The sequence below is a fragment of the Podarcis filfolensis genome (genome assembly GCF_964270895.1).
Source record: "Podarcis filfolensis genome assembly, chromosome: 9".
Classification (NCBI taxonomy): Eukaryota; Metazoa; Chordata; class Lepidosauria; order Squamata; family Lacertidae; genus Podarcis; species Podarcis filfolensis.
The window spans coordinates 66,321,012-66,344,724 of NC_139610.1; the positions used below are offsets into that span (position 1 = coordinate 66,321,012).

The 23,713-nt window shown below is 46.7% G+C and overlaps 2 long non-coding RNA genes across 2 annotated transcripts in view; both read right to left on the bottom strand.

Moving 5' to 3' along the window:
- LOC310742512 overlaps positions 1–11,901 on the bottom strand; it is a 305,504-nt gene extending 293,603 nt beyond the window's left edge. The window contains exon 1 of the long non-coding RNA XR_014538486.1: positions 11,841–11,901. This is a non-coding gene — a long non-coding RNA (uncharacterized lncRNA). The remainder of the gene's footprint in view (positions 1–11,840) is intronic.
- LOC310742625 overlaps positions 1–23,713 on the bottom strand; it is a 657,991-nt gene that overhangs the window by 584,060 nt on the left and 50,218 nt on the right. The window lies entirely within an intron of this gene.

The following is a 23,713-nucleotide window of genomic DNA, read 5'->3' on the forward strand; positions in this document are numbered from 1 at the left end:
CCACATCAGCTTATACACGTAAGTTGACATCCATGACCATAAACAAATATTCCTGTTGCAGTACTCTTGACCATAAAAGGTTGTTCCTGTTCCTATACTCTTATCTTGGGGCAGGAGGTCACCAACTCTAAGAACACTCCTGGCGCCATTCCCGGGTCTCTTGTCAGACCTGACAAGGTCTGTGCGTCTTTGTGGTCAGGATGTAAGATAAGACCCAGACGTGCCATCCCTGCTCCACTTTGGAATGGACAAGGCCATTCATTAGGCATCATGGACTGATAAAGGAGAGAGCTTTGTTTATACAGCTGTGTTCTTGTTATGCATTTGCTCAAGAGCTCAAGTTAATGGTTCTTAGCTAATGCACCCTTGGAGAAGGAAAAATGGATTTTAGGGCCCATTTCAGACTGATTTTAGATTTGGGAAACCCATTCCTTCATTTTTATGCATCCAGCCACTTCACATCATATCACAGCTAAAAACAGGCAGGCACAACATAGAAAACACGGAAAGCTCCCTTATACGAATGCAGACTGTTGGTCCATCTAGCTCTGTAGTGTCTAAACTGGCTGGCAGCAGCTCTCTAGGATTTCACACAGAGATGTCAGGGATTGAGACTGGGAGGTTCTGCACACATGGTCTCCCACTAAGCTATGGCCCTTCCAAAGGCAGAAGCAAAATAAGGATCATAGAAAATGCTTGGCCAAAATTTCAAAGAAATAATTGATGAATGTGGGGTTTCAGTGGCAAGTATGCCCAAGTTACAGATTTCTGCAGAAATATGCTTAGCTCGGAACATTGCAGAAATGCTTTAGCTTGAATGTCTAAAGTCAGAATAGCGGAACAAAGTGAGGAGTCGGATACATGTGTATTGCAAGGCAGGTTGAGATTAAGTAATGTTCTTGAAAAGGGCAGGAAAGAAAATGAACATAATGAAAGGTTGTTACCAAAAGACAAAAGGACGTATAGGGAGTCAATCAGGAAATGGCAACCCAAGTAGAAAAATGAATAAATGGCAAAAAGGATGAGTTAGCTAGAATAACATGGCAAAACCCTACCTAGACAGGATAGGTAAGTCGGCAAGAAGGATCTACTCCTGAACACATAAGGATCTTTCAAAATATTATTTTTATTCTCTATGTGTTGTTTCTTATTCTTTATTCTGTTATGGCTGTAGCATGGGGTTTGTGATGGTGCGTTGTCAGAGGTAACAAGCAGCCAAACCAGAGATGTGGAACATCTGGCCTTCCAGATATTGTCAGACTCCAACTCCCATCAGCCCTGGCAACTGCAGCCGATGGTAAGGGATGATGGGAACTGTAGTCTAACAACATCTGTAGGGCTACAGTCTACTCCTCCCTGAGCTAAGCAAAGCACAGAGGGCCTATTCTGGCAGGCTGTGCCAATATCCAGGGTCTCATTCTGTGGCACCCAGGACAGGTTTTAATTAGGAAATGTAATCTTACCTTCTTGGATGCACACTGTTAAAATAGCATCAGAGCATCTGTTGACCATTTTCTATATTGTTACAAAAGTAACACCAGTGTTACAAAAGTTGGTGTCACCCGCACTCTCTGCTGAGTGGTAGCAAGAACCCAGGGGGTTCCAGGCATTCACCCAGGGTCTGTGTTCCTTTGGAGAATTGAGACATGGTGGAGACTGTCATAGCTTTAAGAAATATTGTTTATTCTCCTATTTACAAATTCAGTGTGCATGGAGGGAGTCCAGATCTTACAGCATGGTCATCTCAAGAAGGGCTTATTCACCGCAGCAGTGCAGCCCTGGAGTCACAGGCATCTCTCCCAGCCAGCCTTCAGCCAGCCTGCCCAAAATGGATCCCAGTCTTTTTTCTAGTTACAGGTAGGTAGCCGTGTTGGTCTGCCATAGTTGAAACAAAATTAAAAAATTCCTCCCAGCAGCACCTTAGAGACCAACTAAGTTTGTTATTAGTATGAGCTTTCGTGTGCATGCACACTTCTTCAGATACTTCTTCGTATCTGAAGAAGTGTGCATGAACACAAAAGCTCATACCAATAACAAACTTAGTTGATCTCTAAGGTGCTACTGGAAGCAGTCTTTTTTTCTCTCTCCCTTCTTCTTCCTAGCGCACCTTGACAGAAGCCAGAGCACACAGAAATGCTGTTTACCTTCCTGCCACAGCAGTACCTATTTACCTACTTGCACTGGTATGCTTTCGAACTGCTAGGTTGGCAGAAGCTGGGACAGAGCAACGGGAGCTGACTCCTTTGTGGGGATTCGAACCGCCGACCTTCTGATCAGCAAGCCCAAGAGACTTAGTGGTCTAGTCCACAGTGCCACCCGCATTCTTCTTCCCAGCATACCTTGCTCTAAAAACTCTCTTTTATCAACATCTCAAACACACACCCCATGAACATGGTAACCTCTGTCTGCCTAGGTCCAAGAATTCCTCTCAGATGGGCCATCCACAACTTTTGTCGTGTTGATGCCTCTATCTGAGGTGAGGCCTTGGCCTGGAATAGAAGCTTAGCCTGTATTTTTCCACTGGCCTGCGATCTTCCCTTCAATATGCCAAACAATCAACAAGCTACCATTTATTAATTTCCAAGAGGGATCCCCCAAATCTATAACAATATCAAGCCTGCATTGACTGCGCTCTGGAAAAATAGGCAGCACACATCTGCAAGAGAGTTGTTTGTTGTGTTGTTGGTGTGGTGTGTGTGTGTTTTATTCTGCTTCTTTTATCCTGGGGGTGGGAAATCTGCCATAAAAGTCATGTGACCCCTACAGTAGTCATGTGCCCTCCCTCCGACGTCGAATAACACCTTTGCTCCTTTGCCAAACAAAGCTTGCTTGAAGGATACCATCGATTTTGTTCTCCCGTGTGAACTCCTTCGACTTTTGGAGAGGTCAGAGGACATTTGGAAGAGTACGTCTTAGGGGTGGGAAGGAAGCACGGCAAGGAGGTCTGGACAGCGATGCTCTGAAACACGGAAGACGTTATTAACTAATTTTACTTTTAATCTTCCCTTCTGCGGCGAAGTGAGCCGTTCAGCCATCACATCTTCTGACTGTTCCTTGCTGCTTTCAGGAAAGCATATTGGGGCAGAGCTTGCCAGCTGTCGACTTCCTCAGCCTTCTGCTGTCATTATCCTAAGGCACCTCCCCACCTTCTGGCCCTCCAGCTTGTGGGGGGGGGGGAGCGAGGAAGAGAAGAGGAGGGAGGGAGAGTTGCTCAGTCTTACACACATATCACTCAGCAGGGAAGAAGCCGAATTTAGTTATATGGCCGCATGATAGATGTATTCTATTTATTTTCTCGTTCTTAATCCATTTATTTATCCCTATATCAGATGCCATCTCCCACCACCACCACCCCTTTCTCTCACACGCTCATTCATTGGCATTTTCTCTCTTTCTTTCTCCTTTTCTCCATATAATAGTAAATATGTGACTTTTAAGCAGACAGGTTCAAACCAGAGAGAAAGAGCTTTGGTATTTTTCTGAATGCCCAGATTGTACTGAGATAGGAAGTCTGCCTGCTTGTCTGTCGGTCAGTCTCTTAGGGTTTTTTCTGTGTTGTTTGAATGGACAGAGGGACGTGGTTTCTCTGAGCATGGGCAGAGTGCATTCTCGCTCTGCTAGAAGGTGGCGAAAATGAGTGTGAAGCACAGAGGGCTCCCTGCCCCACCGAAGCAAAAACAACGCTGAGTGCATTTTATGGGAAGTGTGAAAATAAATAAAAAATACAGATCACATTCCCTCGTCTGGCTTTGAATGCTTGCACACATGCAAATTATCTATAGATGAGGTAACACCTGGACCTTTATATCACAATTATCTAGTTATCTCCTGCATGGACTACAGCAATGCACTCTACGTGGAGCTACCTTTGAAGGTGACCCGGAAACTACAACTAATTCAGAATGCGGCAGCTAGACCGGTGACAGGGAGTGGCAGCTGGGACAACATAACACTGGTCCTGAGAGATCTGCATTGGCTCCCAGTACGTTTCCAAGCACAATTCAAAGTGTTGGTGCTGACCTTTAAAGCACTCAACGGCCTCGGCCCAGTATACCTGAATGAGCATCTCCACCCCCATCGATCTGCCCGGACCCTGAGGTCCGGCGCTGAGGGCCTTCTGGCGGTTCCCTCACTACAAGAAGCGAAGCTACAGAGAACCAGGCAGAGGGCCTTCTCGGTAGTGGCGCCCGCCTTGTGGAACGCCCTCCCATCAGATGTCAAAGAGATAAACAATTACCTGACATTTAGAAGACATCTGAAGTTTTTAATGTGTGACATTTTAATGTATTTTTTATCTTTGTTGGAAACTGCCCAGAGTGGCTTGGGAAGCCCAGCCAGATGGGCGGCGTACAAATAATAAATTATAATTATTATTATATTATTAATTTGTTCACTGAGATGAAATGGAGGAACATCCGTGGTCTTCTCTCAAGTTGGTGAGGCTCATCTTACAGTGACATGAAATTGAGCATTTAGTGTCATTGGCTCAGTCAGGCTTGTTTCATGCTGTTCTAGAGGGTAGGACCCAAACCAATGGCTGCAAGTTACACAAAAGGAGATTCCAACTTAGCATTAGGAAGAACTTTCTGGCAGTAAGAGCTGTTCGGCAGTGGAACAGACTCCCTCGGGAGGTGGCGGACTCTCCTTCCTTGGAGGTTTTTAAGCAGAGGTTAAGCAGTGGCCTTCTGTCACTGATGCTTTAGTTGAGATTCCTGCATTGCAGTGGGTTGGACTAGATGACCCTCGGGGCTCCCTTCCAACTCTAAGATTCTATGATTCTATGGATGAAAATAAATAATAATTAATAAATAAATTTTTATTTGTACCCCGCCCTCCCCAGCCAGAGCTGGGCTCAGGGAGGCTAACATCATAAAACTAACACAGTATATAAAGAACCTAAGAACATAAAAACAGGCAATCAATTAATTAAAATACATCTTGAAATTAGTTCAGAGCAAATTAAAATTCAGACAGACGGCAGTCCATGGGTAAAATTGAGAGTGGTTAATATTATCCAGGGCCAACTGCTACCACTGGTCTTATAAAGGACCTGTGAGAGGGCTAGGAGGCCTCTTGAATGCTTGTTCTTATACAGAAAGAAAAGAATCAGACTGAACCCCAACCTAAAGGCCTGGCGGAACAGCTCCATCTTGCGGGCCCTGAGGAAAGATGTCAAGTCCCGCAGGGCCCTAGTCTCTTGTGAAAGAGCGTTCCACCAGATCGGGGCCATGGCTGAAAAATCCCTGGTTCTGGTCGAGGCCCGCCTAAGCTCCCTGTGGCCCAGGATCTCCAAGATGTTTTTATTTGCAGACCTTAAGGTCCTCCGTTGGGCATACCAGGAGAGGTGGTCCCGTAAGTACGAGAGTCACAGGCCGTATAGGGCTTTAAAGGTTAAAACCAGCACCTTAAACCTGATCCTGTACTCCACCGGGAGCCAGTGCAGCTGGTATAGCACCGGGTGAATGTGGTCCCACGGCGAGGACCCCATGAGGAGTCTCACCGCGGCATTCTGCACCCACTGGAGTTTCTGGGACAGTTTCAAGGGTAGCCGCCCCATAAACTGAGTTACAATAATCAAGCCTGGAGGTGACCGTCACATGGAGCACAGTGGCGAGGTCAGGTTGAGAGAGATCCTCATTTCTAACAGGTGGCGATTTTTAATCCATGGCAGTCTTTGCACCATTAACAGCAACAACAACAACAAACCCTTCCTCCTAGTACCAGGGAAGCCAGAACACAGCCAATCCAAGTTGGCTATGTGACAATGTCACAGAGGGCTGAGAAAACAAGTTCAGAGTAAGGGCAATGCGTATTCAGGAAGCAGTGCCTTCACTCTGAACCTGCATCATATGCCCTTGATGATTCTGTCACCTAACCAAATCTTAATTGGAGAACAGGTTATTTTTCAAAACAAAATGGCACAAAAGCTGCAGCCAATTGAGGACATAAACATCAGTAGATGTAAAAAAAAAAGTGAGATTTTGAGGCCCACAGGAAACCCTTTTGGCCATCCAGAAGCCCCTTTTTAATACCGAAATGTCCCCTGGAGAATACTCAGCTTACGCTTGCAACACACATAGGTAAAGGTAAAGGGACCCCTGACCATTAGGTCCAGTCGTGACCAACTCTGAGGTTGCGGTGCTCATCTCGCTTTATTGGCTGAGGCAGCCGGTGTACAGCTTCCGGGTCATGTGGCCAGCATGACTAAGCTGCTTCTGGCGAACCAGAGCAGTGCACGGAAACACCGTTTACCTTCCCTCCAGAGCAGTACCTATTTATCTACTTGCACTTTGACGTGTTTTCGAACTGCTAGGCTGGCAGGAGCAGGGACTGAGCAACAGGAGCTCACCCCATCGCGGGGATTCGAACCGCCAACCTTCTGATCAGCAAGTTCAGTGGTTTAACCCACAGCGCCACCCGCATCCCTACGCACATAACCCACATGCAAAAAGCACTGTATTTCAAGAGTAAACTTTGCTTTTCCCTGCAATCTCAATAAAGCGTTTGCCATTAGAAACCATTCCAATCAGCTTCACAAGTCTCTCCCCCACCCCCACCCCACACCACCTTGTCAGGTCTCTGTAGTATTTCAAAAGACAAAAGCTCAGCCAAACCGTTTGAGTCAGGCTTGGAACGGTGGCAGTTTCATGGCTTGTAGAGGCTCCAAGTGCTTACAGTAGCTTGGAAACAAAATCCCACGGGCCTTGTACTGTATCTGCGTGTAGGTGTAGCGACTTGCAAAATACACAGCGCATCCGGTATATTGTGTCAACATCGAAGCATCTACAGATGGAAGCAAAAGATGAACAGCATCAAAGTGGTGCATAGCTTCACTGCCAAATGCTCACATTGATGGGAAAGGGATGCTGAACTACCTTTTAAAGCAGCAGTTCCCATCCAAGATTGGAGTTGTAGTGCAGCCTCACCTGAAAGGCTCCCCCTGCTTCAACAGACTTGGGCAGAAGGGCACAGGAGAAGGGAGATGGATTCATCTATTTATTCCCTGCCCTTCACCCTAAAGCCCCAGGGCAGGTTCAAGCCTTCCAACATTTTTAACCTGAGATCCAGGACATGGGTGCCTCTGGTAAGTGGTGCAGAGAAAAAGCAGTGGTGTGCCTCTCCCACTGGTAGAGGAAGGGGGGGTGGGGGCGGTTCGCCCCGGATGCCATCAATGGGGGTGTGTGATAAAATGCAACTTGACGCTGCCTGTGGAACCGAGCAGGGTTGAGTTGCATTGCGACGTGTCCCCGTCCCAGCAATTGGCCAGGCTCTCCCTGCCCATCTGTCCATGTCCTGCCCTTGGGGGGGGGACCCTGCCTTGCCTTGTGAGCAGCAGCACAGCTGAAGGGGGGGTGACATTCAGTACAGCGCCCGCCCGCAATTCCCAAGCCTACCCTGAGCCTTCGGGGGAAGGGGGAGAGATGCACCGCTTTGCCAGTGGCCTTCCCCCTTCATTTTTGACAGCTCAGGGGAGGCTTGGGAATTGCGGGTGGGTGCACCATTGCCCCCCACGCTCCTGAACTGCTGGAGGAGGGCAGGGCACGGCTTTCTTTGGCGGGGGGGGGGTAGAGGGAGGGAGGGAGGGAGGGAGGGAGGGAGGGAGGGGAAGAAGGCAGGATCTACATCAGATAGCTGCCTGCATGGCTTTCTTTGACAGAGGGTGGAGGGAGGGAGAATTTCAATGTGGGGGGTGACAAAAAAAATTCCACACCGGGTACCACCTGACCTTGCTATGCCACTGACCTCTCCTCTGGGCACCAGTGCACAAAGGAGCTATGGAGACTGCAACTTCCTCAGTGCCAGTCCAGCAGGAGGGAGGGAAAGAACAGACATTGCCACTGCCACCAGAGAGCATCCAGATCTCCTTTGCCTCCTGTTTCTTCTGCAACGGCAGCTGCTCACATCCCCACTGCTGAGATTCATTGCTTTCCATGCTCTGCCGCCACCTTCCTGCCGGGCTCGCGGTTCCCCGGGGCTGTGTGCTCTGCACACTCCAGCTGGGCAAAGCAAAATGGAGGGCCGTCCTCACTTCCTCACTCTGCCGAGATGCCTTACTGTCGTGTCAACATTGTTTCGCTCCCCGCTAAGCACTCTGATCGGTGGAGAGTCCGGCTTCTCCCTGCAGCCACCGCAGCCACCTTCTCTCCCCGCTTAGTTTATTAAGACACTGAAAAGAGGGGAAAGTAGAGCTCCGTGGTAGTGGCTGCCCAAGGAAGGATGCATGGATCCCGGGACATTCTGGGATCAAATTCGAGACCAGGATGTCTGCTTTAAATTTGTGATGTCCCGCTCAGAATGGGACAGTTGTGTGGTATGCAGGTTACACCATTAAAACACAAGATTAAAAACATTTCTAAACAACTGTATCAACAGTGGGGATATAAAAAGGCCTCGTTTTCCAATCTGCTCTGTATTCATTGCATGCAATGCTGTTTCCATTCAGCTGCAGTGTGTCTTCCACCAAAAACTACGTTATTCATCATCTCGCTATCCACAGTGATGGGTGTTGCGTAGTGTATGATCTGAATGTACCATAATCTCTACGCCTGGTACTCAATGCTGAACACCCCAGGCTAAGCAATTAGCACTGGGTGGCCCCCACTGTAATAACCCACAATGCCCCCAGGAAAATAGAACATCCTTTTCAGAGGAGCATTGCTCCAAGCAAGACAATACAGTCCTGTATCATAGCTGTGCATTACTGTCCACAACTGGCCAAATGCACATCCTGTCTCCCCTGCCTGTTTTTCACAAATCCAGTGACAATATTCTCCTACTTGCTGCCTTATGCACCACAGGTGAATCTGTGGTTTCGTATCAGGAGCAGAAAATCAAGGTTAGTCATTCAGCTTTCCTAGTGCAGATGTGTGGGAAAACTTCCCATGAAGAGGCAGGTTTTCAAGTTCTGAGTGTCCTTGGATGGGGGCAGGACATAGGAGAGGAAAAATATGAAAACATGGCTTACATTGCTCAGGCTGTTGAAAACACCAATAAATATCCATTACCTGTCAATTTAATATACAGCGCTGTAAATCATCTTTATGAAAACTAACCTGGTGTTGCCTTAACGCATGATAAAAAGGAGGCAAGAAAATATACATAAAACGGAACTGCTGTTCTTTGGTTTTTGGATTACAGCATTTGCCAAGTAATGAGGGATAGTGAAGGAAAATCGCATTTAATATGTGCATAAAACCAGAGTTCGGTAGCAGAGCTCAAGAACCACAACACCAATAAAATGCAGAGAAGGATAAACACAGACTGTGAAGATAACCAGTATCCGTGCCTGAGAAATGACTAGGGAAATGAATAGCATGTCAATAATCAAAGTGAAGGTGGAAGATAATGTTGCAATTGCATGGGTTGCAAAGGGAAGTGAAGGGCCCCCATTTATCCTGGATGATCAATCTATGCCAGGGAAGGGGATCCAGTTCCCCAAAACCTGACCTACACCAACATACTTCTCTATACATGGGTCATAGAAACAACCCTATAGGATCAGGCCTATCTAGTCAAACATCTGGTTGCCCTCACTGGGAAGCCCCCAAAAGCCCTGGTAATAATAATAATAATAATAATATCTTTATTGTCATTGCCCCCTCTCAGGGACAACGAAATTACTTGACTGCTCCATAAAAACACTAATTAAAACAATACAGTATAGTACAGCAAGGAAGATTAGATGACTTTCAAAGTCCAGGCTTCCCATTCAGGGCTGAGATCGCTCTGGAGAAGAAGCTGTTCTTAAGACGGCTCGTTCTTGTCTTCATCGTCCTGTATCTCCGTCCCGATGGCAGGAGCTCGAAGAGACAGTGACCAGGATGCGATGGATCTTTTACTATGTCCAGTGCCTTCCTATGGCACCTTGTGGCATAAATCTGCTCTAAGGTGGAAAGTGGGCAGCCAACAATGCTCTCTGCTGCCTTAACAACTCTGCACAACCCCATCCTGTCCTGGGTAGTACAGCTTCTGTACCACACACATAAGCCATAAGTGAGCACGCTCTCAATGGCACAGTGATAGAAGGCAAGCAGCAGTTTCTGCGGAAGATGGTTTTTCCTTAGAATTCTCAAAAAGTACAGTCTCTGCTGCGCCTTCTTCACAAGCCCCCTTGTGTTGACACTCCAGGACAGATCCTCTTGTAATTCAATGCCCAAAAATCTGAATGTTGTTACCCTCTCCACACAGACCCCATCAATCAAAAGTGGCTGGATATTGCTCTTCTGTCTCCTGAAGTCCACCACAAGCTCCTTTGTCTTCCTTGTATTTATGAGCAAGTTGTTAGCTCTGCACCACTCTGTCAGCCGCTCCACCTCATCTCTATAGTCCGTTTCACCCTCCCTTTCAGGGATGAGCCCAATCACGGTTGTGTCATCTGCAAATTTGACAACCCTATTACTAGGGTGAGCAGCGACACAATCGTACGTGTAGAGAATATAAAGGAGCGGACTGAGTACGCATCCCTGTGGTGTTCCTATGTTAGTCTTAAGCATATTAGAGGTATAAGGGCCCAACCGAACCCTCTGGGGGCGGTCTGACAAAAAGTCCAGTATCCACCCACAAAGTGATAACGGAAGCCCCAGATCTTCCAGTTTAGACATCAGACGTTGTGGTAGAATGGTATTAAATGCCGAGCTGAAATCTAAAAAAAGCAGTCTGGCATAACCCCCCCCCCCCCCGCTGCTCCAAATGTGCAAGGACGGCATGGAGGGCAATCGCCACAGCGTCCTCTGTCGATCTTTTCGTTTTATAAGCAAATTGGAATGTGTCCAGTCCCTCTGGTAGGCAGGCAATGACATGATTTTGTACCAGCTTTTCAAAGCACTTCATGATTATAGGTGTGAGTGCTACTGGACGAAAGTCATTCAGATCTTCCGGGTTAGGTTTGCTGGATGAAGAATTTGAACACGGGTTTCAGTTTCAGCTGAAATATTTAATGCTCAAATCAGTACACATTCTTTGGTGATCACTCGTAGCCAAGTAAGATTGTCTTCCATAAACAAGCAAGGTCTTAACAGTGAGTCTGTAATTGACTGTGGAGGCCAATTCTGGATTCACACAGTGGGGACACAGGTTTCCAGGTGGGAGCTGATCACAGTGAAGGTTTGCCAAGTGTGCCTTCCTCTTAGCACGTTTCTCCCTTGCGTCCTGAGTTTCAGCATCTTCAAAGCACATTAGGATGGGTTTTTGGAAGAAACCTGTGCATGAATTTATTTTATGTGTGTAGATTAGTGCACGCTGACCAACGCACAGTCTTTGCAGTAAGGCTCTATTCCGATGGCATGCGTATCATGACAACTGGTAGACTCTTATCTGCTGCAGCCTTCATCTGCCTTCACAGCCGTTGTAACATACTGCGTGTTATCTTCTGCCTGTTCTGCCATGGAGGACTTTGCCATTGGATCATTCTTTGAATAGCTCCTCCCCTTTGACCTTACCACCTTGGGTGACCCTACTGGGAGTACAAGGCTCCCAACGACTTCGCTCACAAGGGTCATAGGAACGTGGAAGCCCACTCACCATGACAAGATGATGATAGCCTCCAAGTGTCCTGAATTTCCAGGGACAGTCCTGGAATTACAAGAGTCATCCCAGCGTCTAATCCTAGAATGTCCCTATTTCCCCTGCCAGTACTGCCGCTGCCAAGCTTGGAGAGGAGGATGAACCAGTGTTGTTCTGAGCAGTGGTGACAAGGGAGCATCTCATTGCCATGCCCACCACTGCCATTTTTTGTAAATCTACCAAAGAATAAAATAAAATTGGGACTGGCAGAAATGACTGGCAGAATCCGGGACCAGGGAGAAGAGGCGGTGGAAGAAGATTGGAAGAAATTTAAAGACTATTTACAGAAATATTGCAAAATTAATGAATGTTAGAATGATGTTGGATAGAAATTGAGTGGTTTCCAGCTGTAATGCTTTAAGAATATGGAAGAAGGGTTAATTAGGTTAAAAAAAATAAATAACTAAAATGGTGTTGGATTGGAAATAAGTGGTACTGGCAACAAAGTTAATAAGAATATGCAAAAATGGATTGATAATGTATGAAAATACTGAGTTATAAAATGTTAAGTTATAGAGATAAGATAAATGAAAGAGGGTAAGGATTTGCTGATTTGATTAATTAAATGGGAATACAAGAAGGGGAGGTGTGAGGAAGTCAAAGAAACAAGCAAACGAGTTTGTTGTTATGAAAAACAGTTGTTCTTAATTTTTCTTGTTGTTTCTGTATGTTTTATTTATCTTTTTATTTTTTATTTTTTCTCTTTTGTTATTATGTGTTTTTGTATGTTTGTTTTTGTGAAACCTTAATAAATATTTCTTTTTAAAAAAAGAATAAAATAAAATTGGGATTTTTTCAAGATAGTGGAGGGCGTGTGTGCTTTGTCCCATTGTTGTAGCGGTGGTGGCATTCGCTGTGGCCGATGGGAATTGTAGTCTAAAATACATGGAGGGCACCAGGCCAGCCAAGACTAGTCAAGATAAATACAGTAACACAAAGATAAAGGTTGGATTCCTGCATTGCAGAGGGTTGGACTAGATGATGTTTGGGGGTACCTTCCAATAGTACAGTTCTGTGATTCTATTATTCTAGTGTGGTAGGCAGGCAAACACAGGCCTGCCAGTTCCAGCTGTAGCTTATTATTTCACAGAAAGACAGTCACGACATATGAAACTTCTATAGCACAGGAAGAAAATTAAGCAAATAAAGTGTTGTCATTTAGTCCTTCTCATTAGTAGCTGGAAGATAATGATGTCTTTGGAATAATTGGCAGCATTGGCTATCTGGGACTTCAGGATTCCACTAAGCCAATCAGAAATTAAAAGATTTCAAGGAGAAAAGGCTAAAATTAAATGGCTGCTAATTATGCCTGGACACACAGCTGATTCTTTGCCTTTATGCACCCAAGATTCTTCTCTATTTATAAATGTTTGATTCCGGAAATTGACATTGAAAGAGAGGCTGTATAATGGCAAGCAAGTCATAAGGAATAAAGAAGCCATTATTGTAATGAGATCCATTATCACTGAGAACAGTTTAGAAGGGAAATTATAAATGGCTTCCGAGGGCCCAGCCCATAACTTGCATGTCACTAGCTTCTCGATTTGAAACGAATCATTCCTTTTTTGTCCAAATAGTAAAAGTGAGCAGGTGCTAAGCAGCAAGGGAATCAGAATGCCACTGAGACCCTGCAGTAATACCCAGGAATATTAGACAATATTGCAGGGTGGGTTGAAGCTGAGAGAGTATAACAACCCTGCTTTTATCCCCGAAATGCATATTGGACTCTGAGGATAGTACACAACAACAGCCCTGCAGTGTAGTTCACTGTTATAACCCTATTGTCATTTGGAGCGCGGGTGGCGCTGTGGTCTAAACCACAGAGCCTAGGGCTTGCCGATCAGAAGGTCGGCGGTTCGAATCCCCGCAACGGGGTGAGCTCCCGTGGCTCGGTCCCTGCTCCTGCCAACCTAGAAGTTCAAAAGCACATCAATGTGCAAGTAGATAAATAGGTACCACTCCGTCGGGAAGGGAAACGGCATTTCCGTGTGCTGCTCTGGTTTGCCAGAAGTGGCTCAGTCATGCTGGCCACATGACCCAGAAGCTGTACGCCGGCTCCCTCGGCCAATAAAGCAAGATGAGCGCCGCAACCCCAGAGTCGGCCACGACTGGACCTAATGGTCAGGGGTCCCTTTACCTTTACCTAACTGGAGTGAGGCTTACAGGAACTCTGCAGCAGCAGCTGTGTTGATATTGCAGGTAAGAGGGGATGTTAAGACTGCTTTGGCTTCCCCACCATTAATCCCCTGATAGCTCTGCAGCTGTAACAAAGGTCAGTTTGCTTAAATTGCCCCTTCGGGCCCACTTCCCAAGTCGAGGGAGAGCAGGAGACACATTGAAGTTGGCTGTCAACATCAGGCTCCACAGGAGCACAGTCACCTGGTCACAGTTTTCTCCACCTAGAGAGTCCCATGGACTACAAGAAGATCAAACTGATCCATTCTTAAGGAAATCAGCCCTGAGTGCTCACTGGAAGGACAGATCGTGAAGCTGAGGCTCCAATACTTTGGCCACCTCATGAGAAGAGAAGACTCCCTGGAAAAGACCCTGATGTTGGGAAAGATGGAGGGCACAAGGAGAGGGGGATGGCAGAGGATGAGATGGTTGGACAGTGTTCTCGAAGCTACCAGCATGAGTTTGACCAAACTGCGGGAGGCAGTGGAAGACAGGAGTGCCTGGTGTGCTCTGGTCCATGGGGTCACGAAGAGTCGGACATGACTAAATGACTAAACAACAACAACAACAACAAAGTGAGGTGTATTGCATTTCTGTTTGAATTACATGGGGCTCCCACCACTGCTTGCTCTGCTTGCTTAACCCCACCCACATCCCCTTCTGCCACTTCTGACCAACCCCACTAATCCACCCACTCTCCACAGCTGGCTCCCAGCCCACCCCTTTTCCTCACAGCTTGCCGAAACAATTCTTTCCTGTCATCTCATTAAGCGTTTGACAGAGAAAAGGGATGCGGGTGGCACTGTGGTCTAAACCACTGAGCCTCCTGGGCTTGCCGATCGGAAGGTCAGCGGTTCAAATCTGCTCAATGGTGGTGAGCTCCCGTTGCTCAGTCCCAGCTCCTGCCAACCTAGCAGTTCGAAAGCACACCAGTGCAAGTAGATAAATAGGTACCGCTTCGGCAGGAAGGGAAACGGCATTTCCATGCGTTCTGGTTTCCGTCAGAACGCATTTTACCTTTTTACCTTAACAGAGTAAGGAGCACTTCAGAGAACGGTCTGTCAATGCACTCCTTGAAGCTCTTCCCATCCTCCTTTCTACACTGTTCCAGGAATGTTTAAAGGCGAGGGGGACACTGCAGCCAGTGGTTAGGTTCTCTTCCCCCTTTAAAAGCTTATCCTTCATCAGGAGCTCTACTGGATTCCCCAAAACATGCACTCCTTGTTCGCTCACCTGCTTGCTGGTGTCTGATGAGGCTGCACTTGGCGTGGCCACCTGTTGGCGGGCATGTGAACTACAACCTGACGCTTACAAAATATAGTATAGAGAGATAGCGAATATTTCTAAACTTGCATCTCTTATGCACCCTCCTTTTATGCACCCTCTTTTTTCAGTACAGTGGTACCTCAGGTTACAGATGCTTCAGGTTACAGACTCCGCTAACCCAGAAATAGTACCTCGGGTTAAGAACTTTGCTTCAGGATGAGAACAGAAATCGCACAGCAGCAGCAGGAGGCCCATTAGCTAAAGTGGTACCTCAGGTTAATAATAGTTTCAGGTTAAGAATGGACCTCCAGAACGAATTAAGTTCTTAACCAGAGGTACCATTGTAATGCATATCTTCTTTTCTGGCGGGATGAAAGTATCCACCTTGGGCAGACTGCAAGTGCAAGTCAGATAAGATGAAATGGTGCAGCCCTACAAGTGGTCTGGTATCGTGCCCAGCACCCTGAGGCAGCTACTTACACGAGTCTTACTGCCATAGATGCTTGCCCTGCCCACCCCCTGCCACAGATTCCCTGGCAGTTACAGAGGTGAGTAGCCATTTTAATTTCCCACAATGTCATGGAACACTGCTGTACTGGGCATTCTAGTGTAATCTCAGGGTCGAGGGGCCAAATTCGCTACCGCATCCTCTTTATCAGACCTGGGCGTCTCCCCACACCACACCATCTCAGCAATACACCCCATACACACACAGTGCCAGATTTACGTATAAGCTAAACAAGCTATAGCTTAGGGCCCTGCTCTCTTGGGGGCTCCCAAAAAAAGTTAAAGAAAAAAACTGGATGTACATTTCCAAAATATAAGATTAAAAACAAATAAAATAAAACCTACATACAGCAACAGTGTTTTGTGTTGTGTAGGCTTCTATGTCGTAAGTAATGGGTCCCGCCTGCTAGTGGTGCCTCGGGTTACATACGCTTCAGGTTACATACGCTTCAGGTTACAGACTCCGCTAACCCAGAAATAGTGCTTCAGGTTAAGAACTTTGCTTCAGGATGGGAACAGAAATCGTGCTCCGGCGGTGCGGCAGCAGCAGGAGACCCCATTAGCTAAAATGGTGTTTCAGGTTAAGAACAGTTTCAGGTTAAGTACGTACCTCCGGAACGAATTACGTACTTAACCCGAGGTACCACTGTATAGGGTGCCTACATTCTGCGTGGACTGGTTGAATTGCAACATGTGCAAATGGCTTTAAACACCTATTCGGTCCATAAATGACCATATAGCATATATTCAACACAAAAAAGTGACAATTTGTTGTTGACAAAGGACAGCTGGACATATAAAGGGCCCCATTACCTTCAGTAGCTTAGGGCCTCATCAAACCTAAATCCGGCCCTGGCCACACACCTCACCAGCCCTGCTTCAAACCATTTTTGAGCATGTTTGCATGGCCAGATGTGTCTTTGAACTCTAGGCATGCATTTTGCTCACCCAGATAAAGGACAGAAAGGCTGGGTGTGTAGAAACCAGCCTGATGCACGAAGCAAATATTTCCAGTATGAGAAAGCTGGATTTTTCTAGAGTCAAAAATGAGTCAGGCTTGGAGGGGGGGCGGGGGTAACAAAAAATGTTCTCTCTGTGATTCCCTGTTTCCATCTTCATTTTTTGGCCACATCCCTTTATTGCCATCTGTTTCTTTCTGGCTACTAGGTACGGGCAAGCTACTGTAACCGCATGAGTATAAGGCCTGACATCTGCTATTCAAATCAGACTATGGACACCATTCACCAAGAAAGTCTCTTCTCCATGCCAAACTACAACATGAGGCAGCAGGTCTGTGATCAGATCTCCTGACATTTTTGGTTGTTGTTATTTTTTTACTTTAAAGCGTGGGGGGTCCGGATTTGATCAGAGCAGAATTGCTGGCAGAGGGGAACTGTAAGCCATTTCTGTGCACCGTTTTCTTGCTCTAAATCCCCCCCTACCCAATGCTGCTATTAGCCCAACATCAGGGCAGAGCAGGGTTGGGGAAACAGGAACCTGCATGCACGTAAAGTAAACCATAAGAAAAGTTCCAAAATACATGGTTGCACAATACCTTTACAGTGGTACGTTGGTTCCCAAACTTACTCCGTTCCGGAAGTCCATTCCAAAACCAAAGCGTTCCAAAACCAAGGCGCCCTTTCCCATAGAAAGTAATACAAAATGGATTAATCCGTTCCAGACTTTTAAAACAACCCCTAAAACAGCAATTTAACATGAATTTTACCATCTAACGAGACAATTGATCCATAAAATGAAAGCAATAATCAATGTACTGTACTATAAAATAAATAAGACAGTAGTGTAGATAAAACTTAAAATTTATTTTTCTTCTTCTCTGCACTGATGATAGTCATTGTTTGGATGGGGGGCTTTTATCCATTTCCGCAGTCACACAATCAATCAATCAGTAGCTGGACTGGGTTCCACACAGTCCCAATAACAAATTAACCGAAAAAGCCTCAAAAATAAAAATGCAAAACAAATAGCAAAAACAATAGCACCAAGCTTAATCCATTCTGGAAGTCCGTATGACTTCCGAAATATTTGAAAACCAAGGCAAAGCTTCTCATTGGTGCAAGTGCCCTGGAAACAATAGCCAACAGCTGCAACAGGTTCAGCTTTGTCCACGCACAACAGAAGAAAAGCATAGAAAAGGGCCATGCAGGATCAGGCCAAATGCTCATCTAGTCCAGCATCCTATTCTCACAGTGGTCAACCACACAGGTGACTCCTGATTCACAACATTCAGCTACGAATCATTAAGTGCGCAGCAATCCAGGTAGAAAACTTCAGGTGATGTTACATGGAGTAGCAAATGACTGGGGGCGGGGCAGCACTCACTTGACCTCTGATTGATTGCATCACAGCTGTTTACTGGGTGGAGGGGCAAGGTGGTACCAAGCTTAGCACAGTGCCAGTGCCAGTGGCATAGCGTGTGTTGCCTGTGCCCGTGGCAGGGGAAGTATTGCACCCCCTAACTGGCGCCTCCATGCAGCACTGCTGCTGCCACAGAGCAGTAGCGGGACACGTATGTGAGTGCTGCCACGCCACCACGAGTCTCACTGTCTGCCCGCCTCCCCACCAGTGAGGAACACCACACGGCTGAGGGATGCAAGGGCCTGTCTTCTCCCATCTCCTGCTTGGTGTGCTGCCCAGGTGAAGCGTACGGGTGAGAAAGGAGCACCTCCAGTCAGGGCGACAGCTGCAGAGGCATGCCCCTATTTTATTTTTTGTGCCCAGGGCAATTGCCCCGGTATCCCTCCTCCACGCTATGCCACTGCGCAGTGCAAATGCAGTGCCAGGAGCAACAAATTGGTTCCACCAGCACTCGCGCACTGCTGCCTCCCCACTTCCCCGTCCACCTCCCACTGAGCAGCAGTCAGGTGACCGACCTGCTACCGATCACATGTATGTGTGAACTAGCCCCCGAAAGCCCCATGCCTATCAATGCACACACCCTGGTTTCTGCATCCAAGCAGACTGCTTTTTGAAAGCCCAAAGAACTTTGGCACGATACGAAGAGGTGGCTGTGAATATAAACAGATGGTAAAAGAACTGGGCATACTTTGCTAGTTCCCTTAAACGAAGATTGGCGGTGGGGGGGCTTGCCTGTCTTCTGAAATACCATCCTTCGATAGCCAGCATCCAAACATGTAGCGAGCTTCTTTTTTATTTTAAAGTGACAAATCGAACGCCGCAGATGGAGGCATTCAAAACGTTCTGCTGAATTCTTCAGGCAGGTTGGTTCCTTGTGCTCTTCGGGGAACAGAAATACCAGCCAGGATCCAAAGAGCTGAGCAACTATTGCTGTGTGCCCAAAAGTGATTGGCCTTCAGAGTTGTGTTGCTTGGATAGCGCTCTGCCCTCTGCCTGGCCCATGCTTTTCAGCTGCTGATGACACCAAGGGAGGGTTTCAGAGCAATTCCTAGCTAAGGGTGTAGCCTTATTAGACTTTACCTATTGGTGGGGTCTGCGTTGCTCCCGGACGGGAGGAAGGAAGTCAAATGACACCGAGGTTGATTCAGAGAAAGAGTTTATTCTGCTCTCCAGATAGCAGAAGGCACTTGCGTGGTCAGTCCACAGCAAGTCCAAAGAAATGAGAAATTTCATGCAGTATATATATCCTCCAGGCACCCTCTCCCCCCTTCCCCAGGAATCCAACCACATCAGCTTATACACGTAAGTTGACATCCATGACCATAAACAGATATTCCTGTTCCGGTACTCTTGACCATAAAAGGTTGTTCCTGTTCCTATACTCTTATCTTGGGGCAGGAGGTCACCAACTCTAAGATCACTCCTGGCGCCGTTCCTGGGTCTCTTGTCAGACCTGACAAGGTCTGTGCGTCTTTGTGGTCAGGATGTAAGATAAGACCCAGACGTGCCATCCCTGCTCCACTCGGAACTGGCAAGGCCATCCATTGCCATCACGGACTGATAAAGGAGAGGGCTTTGAGCACTTGCTTATACAGCTGACTTTCTGTTTATACATTGACCCAAGAGCTCAAGTTAATGCATTTTAGAAATGCTCCCTTGGAGGAGGAAAAATGGGGATTTGGAGTCCCGTTTCAGACTTACTGCACAGAAACCCATTCCTTCAAGGGCTCTAACTGAACATAGGGAGCTGCCTAGGGCCAAGTCCTCCTAGCTCAGTATTGTCAACACTGGTTGGCAGCTTCTCCCCAGGGTTCCAGGCATGGAAACGCCAGGAATTAAACCTGGGACCTTCTGCATGCAAAAGAAATGCTCTACCACTGGGCTACAGCCCTTCTGGACTAGGCACTGTGGCACTGACCCAGCCTAGCAGGAGACCTAAACCAGTTGACAATCACAGAATGATATTTTTGCGGCCTTCCGTAACCAGAGAAATTCCGTGCAAAAAAACCCACCCAACAACCCGCAGTTCAAGAAGCAAAATGAAGAACTGTCTCCCCGCTTGTCTTTTATGGATCATTATTGCCGAGCTGCTATTAAAACCGGTGGCCCTGAAGTGCTTCATACATTGCAGTGCTAGACATGTGCTTAACAAAGCTAATCAGAAATGCCGTAATAATGCTCACTGAGTTGTTCACTGGATAACGTCAATTCCTTTGGAATGAGAAGAGGGGAGGTTTAAAATGGACCTTGCTAGCGGAGACATTTCCCTCGCTCGCTGATGACGTCGCTTGCTGGCAACGCGTCTTTTCGCCTGTCTGCTTGAATCAGAGGTGACCAAGTCTGTTCAAAAACTGGAACATATACTTCTGGGTTTTCGGCGTTTGGGAACCAAGGCATTTGAGAACCAAGGTACCACTATATTCCTGTGGTAGTAGTAGTAATAATAATAATAAAGCACCCATGGGTGGTTAAGTCCAGCCAAACTTGCCTATGGGGTGTGGTGCTCACCTCAGGCCAAGGGAGCCAGTATTCGTCCACAGAGAGCTTATACTACTACAATTGGAATAACACAAAAAGGAAGATACACACACACACACACACACCACGGAGTTAAAGTATAGGAGGCAATAATGGCCACCAACTTGGATGACTTTAAAAGAGGGTTAGAAAAATTCGTGGAGGATAAGGCAATCGTATTGGCTTCATGATAGCATTGTGCCTCTGAATACCTGTTGTGCTCATGTTCATCTTCTGGATGACCACTGTGAGAACAGGATACTAGGCAAAATAGGCCACTGATCTGATCCAGCAAGCTCATCTTATTTCTGGAACCCAAGGCCTCATCTCTGAGATTTCCAGGTGATCACCTGTAAAGCATATGCTCTTCCATTAAGTTATGACCTCCACCCCAGAAATTAGCCCAAGACTAAGAGCCACAGATGGAAGAGACAGTTGAAAAAGCCTCATAAGGCTTGGGAGCATGCAAAAGGATCTTTGGGTGCTAGCCAGAGCCCAAAAAAGCAGCGTGTAGGGTATGTTGGAAGTGTTGGGGTGCAACTGCTTGAATTAAGGCTGATGGGGTTTGTATGGGGAGAAACTTCCAAACCCCCTAGACTGCCTGTCTGAGGACTGTATTTTACCCCACACCCTGGTACAACCCCCAGCACCCTCCACAAACTGTGTTTCCCAGGATTTGAGAGGGGGAAATAATGTGCTTGTTGCATATGCAGGCTGAAAGAAGTGTCTACCCAAAACCTGTACCACAATGAAATTCCAGACAAAGTAGAACCAGAGGATTTTCTTGTTTGTTTGCATGGAGAAGCTGTAATGAAGCTACATGAAATGCTCATTAAACATCATGAGTTGTATTGACGGCTGGCATTAGTTTGCAGAGAGACCTGACCTTTTCAATACCTCTGGAAAGAAAAAGGGAAAAGGTGAAGTCCCCCCAAGAATTATGGTGTTTGAAATCCCTCTTAATTGGAAGACAGTCTCCCTGGCTTCCCAGCCCAATCCGTTGATTTTATTCCCCACACCCATTTTTTTTTATTGCAATTTGTCAGTTGCAAAGCCATAAATTCACCATCAATTGTGAGTGGCATTAATTCCAGGGATGAGCTTAATTTTCCGCGGGTGTGCAACAAAGAGAATCGCCGTAGCCGCGCTCCCCTTGTTAGCATTGATCTCTAAAGTTCAATCATGGTGGATGCTGAACTACGAGACAAGTCGTTTGGACGTCAGCGCTTCCCCTTTGACCCCAGCAGAAGCTTAATTGTTTGCCGGGCTGCGCAATGGAGGTGGTAAACAAATTAGGCATGTAAAGCACAAAGACAATGGCTTGTAATTTACGTGCTACGCTCCGCTTGGCTTTATTGGGCCTTGGCTAGTCATTCGACCAAGCTGATGAGACCAAATGGGGAAATTTAAGGATGGGCCCGAAGTAAATCTCAGGTCACTCAGAGCAGCTGATACTCTTCTCTCACTCCTGCTCCAACTTAGCAGCCAGCAGGCTAGCATACCCTCCAACATTTCTCTGATGAAAATAGGCATGTCTTATTCCATCATCATCATCATCACTATCATCATACCCTGCCCATCTGGCTGGGCTGCCCCAGCCACTCTAGGCAACTTACAACATATATAAAAGTATAATAAAACATGAAACATTAAAAAAACTTCCCTACAGAGGGCTGCCTTCATATGTCTTCTAAAGATTGTATAGTTATTATCTTCTTGGCTCGGAGGTCACATAACTTCACACCCTCTGATGAAAATAACAACATCCTACTATGCCTTCCAACATTCCTCCGATGAAAATAGGGACGTCCTAAGGAAAAGCGGGGCATTCCAGGATCAAATCAGAAACTGGGACAGCTTCCGTAAATCCGGGCCTGCGCCAGGAAAATAGGGACACTTGGAGGGTCTGGGCTAGATACTGTATGACAAGTAGAAGAAGAAGAAGAGTTTGGATTTGATATCCCACTTTATCAGTACCCGAAGGAATCTCAAAGCGGCTAACATTCTCCTTTCCCTTCCTCCCCCACAACAAACACTCTGTGAGATGAGTGGGGCTGAAAGACTTCAGAGAAATATGACTGGCCCAAGGTCACCGAGCAGCTGCATGTGGAGGAGCGGGGAAGCGAACCCAGTTCACCAGATTACGAGTCTACTGTTCTTAACCACTACACCCCACTGGCTCTCAGTATGGAATAATAATTTTTTAAAAAGGAAAGCAGCACAGATATCTCAGAGCTAAACCACTTTAGAATTCTGGAAAGAGAATGTGTTGCATTTATAGCCCTCCAAAGAGCTACAAGAAGGGCGCTATCCCCAGTTTACCTCCAACAACTATACTGTGAGGTACATTCAGCTGAGAGATTATTACAGTCCTACTCCACGACAAGACCTAGGCTGGATACAGCGCTCTAGAAGCACAGAGCTCTGCTGTTGCTGAGCCCAATAACAAACCAGAAGGAGCTGCATTCAAATAGTTAGTTCCCCCTGCCCACCCACCCACACACACACACACACACACACACTGGAAAGTGCTACTCTAATTCAAGGGACCTGAGGTCTTGCTGGGGCATCTGCAATGGACTCATGGAATCATAGAAGTGTAGAGTTGGAAGGGACACCAAAGGCCGTCAAGTCCAACCCCCTGCAATGCGGGAATCTCAACTAAAGCATCCATGACAGATGGCCATCCAACCTCTGCTTCAAAACCTCCAAGGAAGGAGAGTCCACAACCTCCCAAGGGAGACCCAAGTTCTCACAACTTCATGGATGATAATGCCAGGCTAGAGGGAAATGGGATGCTAGCAGCATTTCTGGGGTTGGCGCTGAGTTCCTATTGGACAAGAGGAAACAGACTTCTAGACTTCTACACTCCTGGACCCTGGCAATGTCTAACACAAGGTCACACAGCGAGGTTTATTATTGGGTGGGTGTTTAAACCCAAGTTCTCCTCAGTCACTGTGGGATACCTTAGCATAGAAGTGTAGAGTTGGAAGGGACCTCAAGGGTCATTTATTCCAACGCCCTGCAGTGCTAATCTTTTGCCTAGTGTGGGGCTCAAACCCACAACCCTGAGATTGAGAATCTCATGCTCTACCGACAGATCTCTCTCTCTCTCTCTCTCTCTCTCTCTCTCTCTCTCTCTCATAGGCAGGCTCACCATATGTGTAGGATGTTCCTATGCCAAGCACAAATGGGACCTGCAATGAAATGTTTCATTGTGGGCTATTCCTCATCACTGTTAAGAGCAGAATAATTTAAGGCGATTCCTGTGGGATCAAGCCAAAGGCCCATCTCATCCAGCATCCTG